At 46.7% G+C, this 4,911-nt stretch overlaps 1 pseudogene; it reads left to right on the top strand.

The window, feature by feature from the left end:
• The first annotated feature begins 2,625 nt into the window (after nt 1-2,625).
• LOC136646935 (5S ribosomal RNA) lies at nt 2,626-2,745 on the top strand (annotated as a pseudogene).
• The last annotated feature ends 2,166 nt before the right edge of the window (nt 2,746-4,911 follow it).

The raw sequence follows: 4,911 nt of genomic DNA, 5'->3' as shown, positions 1-4,911 counted from the left end.
AAGGTCTTGCAATAGCTCAAGGCCTATAAAAGGCCTTGCACAAAGCAAGGCTGGCCTTTCCTTTGCTGCCACTACTGCATCACAGACGTGAAACAGCAAGCAGTGGAGCGAGCCCTCACCCCACAGCTTACGTGAGAGGTCAAACAATCGCCCTCATGCTGATAGCAGTTGTGTTGGGCCAGTGTGGGCTCCAGCAAGTCTCTGGAGGGCCAGAGGCTCATTGGAGACTAGGGGCTCCCTGAGGGCCACATTGGGAGTCCTTGAGGGCCACAAGTGGCCCCAGGGCCGGGGTTTGGGCAGCCCTGCTCTAAGCCAATAGGAATCCCTTTGGTTTTGAGAAGAAAATTACACCCATTAGGAATAAAAAGGATTGTTTGCATTTTTCTTGTTCAGATCAGACTTTGGTGAGGCCACTCAGCCATTAAAAGCAATAAAAGACCAGCAGGACAATACCACTTTCCCTTCTCCTCTGCCTGTGCTCCGTGCACAGAGAAAATAACTAAGCAATACACAGGATGGTATATGTGGGACAAGATGACAAAGAATCACTTCAAATTGAGCTAGTGGAGATTCAAGTGTCCTGAGCTGCAGAAACTGCACTCGGTTGCTTTCAGTGCCTATTATTCTGGTGCAGGTTACATTCTGCAAAATCTTGTTTTTCATTTTTAAGAAGAATAAGTTTCTAGTCTCCAGGGTGGCAGAGCTAAACTTGAAAAGGCAGTTTTTGTCAAAGGATCTGAGGCTAGAGAGACTTGAACAAACGCTCCAGTAAGAAAGGAGGAAGTTATTTGCTGCTTAACTTCTTGACCCTACTTGCAGTTGGTATCTCCCAAGTCACATTTTTCTTCTCCCATAATGCAGCAACTTGATTTTTGGGTTTTGGAGTTGAGGTAGAAGATCTTTGTTTGAAGCAAGCATCACTTTTTACTATATCATGGCCCACATGGCTATCAGGCTTGTGATGAGGATGTGATATTTTTCTTTAATTTCCTCCATAAATGAAACATGTGTGACTATCTTGGCATGTTTTCACTTCAAAGGGCCAGGCTGCCAATCAGTAACTCAGCAGGGTTCTGTGGTGAATTCTGATGTGTGTCTGGCCACATGCCAAAGATTGACTTGCGATAAATCCCTATAGATTTAACACCACCATTTACAAGGCAAGATAAAAGGCTTGTGTTTTAAAGCAGGGAAGTCATAAATACAAGGAAGAGCCACCTCTTAAATCCTGAAAGTATGAATCTGACTGCTGGGGGTGGGAATTAGATACTTGACTTTTCTTGTATTTATAGGGCTCTTAGGAACCAACTGTGAGGGAAAGGGGCTCCTGGAAGAAGGCAGGCTGACCAAAGCGAGCAGTGCCCAATATTTAGCTTGTGCACCCCAGGTGCTCCCTGCTTTCCCTCTGCTGGACAAGCAGATGAACAGAGAAAAAGCCTTGGTAGTTTGTATCTGCCACCAACCATCCCAGGCTACTGAGACCCTACAGAGGAGGGCCATCTGGGAAAAACTCCCTTTCTAAGAAAGTACTGAACTTCAGGGGTTCTTGTGAAAAATCAAACCCACAGTAGTGCATGCAGGGTGAAGAGATATGAAAATCCACAGTATTACCCATGAACATGGAGCAGGCAGACAAGATGTAACAAGTTTATTAGAAGTCCAAAAGAAAAGGGAATTAAGTAAAATGGGAAAAGAAAGCTGGGTAGTAAAATACAGGCTGGGTTCATCAAATCTAGCATCCTGCTCTGCACAGTGCCCAAGTAGATATCTCTGGGAAGCCATCAGCGATGGCCTTCTCCCATAGTTATTTTCTGCAACTGGTATTCAGTGGCATATTGCCACTGAGCCTGGATGTTTTCATTCCCATCATGCCTATTAGCCACAGATAGACCTCTCTTTCATGAACTTGTCTAATCCCCTTTCAGGTCCTCCAGCAGCCCTATCCTAACTAAGCTGCCCCACTGATGCAGCGGTACCAACAAGGACAGACTCAGAGGTTTCCTTGAAGTAATGGAACATTTGTTCTCTTACCCTGGGCCAGCCATTTTGCCAACACAGAGTGAAGGAGACTAACGGAGAGGGAAGGGGGATAGGATCCTGGCGCATGCAACTGCCACTGAGATCCATCCCCTCTCTCCCCGTTTCACTTCCCACCCCTTCCCTCCAGTTACTCCCCCTTCCTCCTCCCCCCTGCCAAATTCCTCCGATCACCCACACCGTTGCCAGCTTTCCGGCAGTGCCAGCAGAAGGCTTTTCACTAGCTTGTGAATGTGGTTGCCAGTCATGTCAGCTGGTGGCCTCATTGTGCATGCTGGCAGCATGCCACTTATGCCACCAGGCCAGCACTTCCATTCTTGAATGGCTTAGATAGGATTGGGCCCTCAACCAGTGTCCACCACCAGCTCTCAAGGCAGTGCATTCTATAGGTTCATTATGCATTGTGTGAAGCACTTTCTTTTCATCCACTGCTAATTGGTTTTGCCTGCCACCAGCCTGTTTCTTTAACTGTTACCCTGCACATGCCCGATCTCGTCTGATCTCAGAAGCTAAGCAGGGTCAGGCCTGGTTAGTACTTGGATGGGAGACTGCTTGGGGATACCTGGTGCTGTAGGCTTATACCATAGTCTTTGCAGCAACTGTTACCCTGCACATGCCCGATCTCGTCTGATCTCAGAAGCTAAGCAGGGTCAGGCCTGGTTAGTACTTGGATGGGAGACCGCCTGGGAATACCGGGTGCTGTAGGCTTATACCATAGTCTTTCAAGACTGAAGGTTGCCAACCAGGGCAGGGGTCTCCAAACTTTTGGGCCAAAGGGCCGCATCAAATATCTTGCACGGTGTCGAGGGCCGGGAAAAAAAAATTAAATATAAAATTTAAATAAATACATTAGAGAATGTATTCAGAGAACTTAGATGAATGACTGAAATGAATGCATGACAGCCCAATCCTATCCATGCTTTCCTGGGAGTAAGCCCCATTGACTCTAATGGGACTTACTTCTGAGTAGACATGCATAGGATTGGGCTGTGAATGGGCTCAAATGTCCAGGATTTCTCCAAGCACCAACACAGTCCAAGAAATAAAACACACACTTAAGTGGACCCCTGTTCCCCCACCCCACAAGCACAACTCTGGTTGTGTTTGGTCAACTGGGCCAGAGGCTCTCAGGGGATCACAGACTGGCTACGGTCCAGATAGAGGCTCTCCGTGGGCCGCATCTGGACCCCGGGCCGGGGCTTGAAGACCCCTTTTTCTAGGGGATTTGTGGTCTTCTAGTGTTCAGATATCAGATTTAGGTTAGTCCTACTCCCTTCTTCACTTAATTTGCCTTCCTACAACCACACAGCTCTCCAGACTTCAATGGGAAGTGATGCCAAGGGCTGAGTGGAAGCCTGCACTAGATGGATTTTTTATCCATCAACTTGAAGTCCCTTCCTAGAACCCCCTTTCTCCAAACACGGAGGGGAAAAAGCAGAGTTTTTGAGCAAGCCAAACACTGTTATGATTGCTGTTGGAGAAACTGTTGATAGCATAGTAAAAAAAAAAAAAGACATTTGTTTGTAGGAGGTGCTGTGTTTGCAGCAATTAGAGCTCAAGTTGCTTGTAACTCCACGTTCTAATGCGGGGGCCCATCCAGCTTTCCCAGGAGTCACACTGCGTAGGCTGGAAAGAGCTACAGAGATTTAGGGGATTTTACATGTTGTTACAGTTCATGCAGCGCTGGTTAGATAAGCAAGAACCAAGGCCATTATTTACGGGCATGGGGATGCAGTGCTGTGAAGGACAAAGTGGGGTACGACTACAGCAGCAAAGGTGGGAGAGCAGGAGGAGCTGCTTTGGTCATGCGTTTCCAAGGCTGCTGAAATGCTCTTCTCCCACATGTTGTAGAGTGGCGAGCAGACATATTATCAAACCAACCCACAAGCAAGGTATTTAGGGGCTTCCTACCATAGAAATGCAGGAATACAGTGACTCCTCTGTTAATCCTTAATGAATGATAGCCAATGGCAGATTTCCGTTTAACTTGGCTCAGGTAGTGTGTTTACCCAAGTCTGTTCTTATTACTAGGTCTGACTCATCTGGGCTGTTTTCTGACCCTGTCTGCACAACCAGGCACTTATGAATGTGGGTTCGTGCCAGATTTAATCAGAACCTGCCCCTTGTTGCTCCCATAGCTGCTGTGGTTATGATGCCATCAACACATCTGGTATTTAGAAGAGCTATATCTGTATAGAACCTTATAGAGCCTTCTGAGAGAAAGCTCAGAATAGAGCGTCATCTTGGGATCAAAGCAGCAGCAGAACAAATTATGTTTATCTCGGACATCGTGCCAATTGTCAGCTTGCTTTCCTATGAAAGCTGAATGCTAATGAATAAATTATTGTTTTCTAATGCCACAAAAACTATCAATGAGGCCCTTTGAACACAACATGGTCCCAGTTCTCTTTTCTGGTGAATAATGCTCCAAAACTTTCCGAGAAAGCTCCCTTATTCATGTTCACTCCTTGCTTTTAGCAGGTAACACTAATGATCAAGCTAGGCTTAATATTTTTCCCCTGTAGATCTTTCCACATGCAGCTCCTCTCATATTTTCACCGGGAAGCTGCCAGCAGTGATTATTTAAAGGCTTTGGTCAGAGGTTTGTTTCTGTCATTCAGGGCCCAATCCTATCCGACTTCCCATCACCGATGCAGATGTGCCAACAGGATGCACGCTGCATCCCGTGGGGGGGAGGGGCAGTCACTGAGGCTGCGCTAATGTAGGGAACATTTGTTCTCTTACCACGGAGCTGCATTTTGGCTGCATCCATGCTGGAAAGTTGGATAGGATTGGGCTCCCAGTCTATTAAGTGCTTCCAGAAACTTCTCTGAGTGATGGTTGGCAACCTTCAGTCTCGAAAGACTATGGTAT

The sequence above is a fragment of the Tiliqua scincoides genome, chromosome 3 (genome assembly GCF_035046505.1).
Source record: "Tiliqua scincoides isolate rTilSci1 chromosome 3, rTilSci1.hap2, whole genome shotgun sequence".
Taxonomy (NCBI): domain Eukaryota; kingdom Metazoa; phylum Chordata; class Lepidosauria; order Squamata; family Scincidae; genus Tiliqua; species Tiliqua scincoides.
Note: the sequence above shows the minus strand (reverse complement) of the source record. Positions and strands in the feature narration are given on the sequence as shown.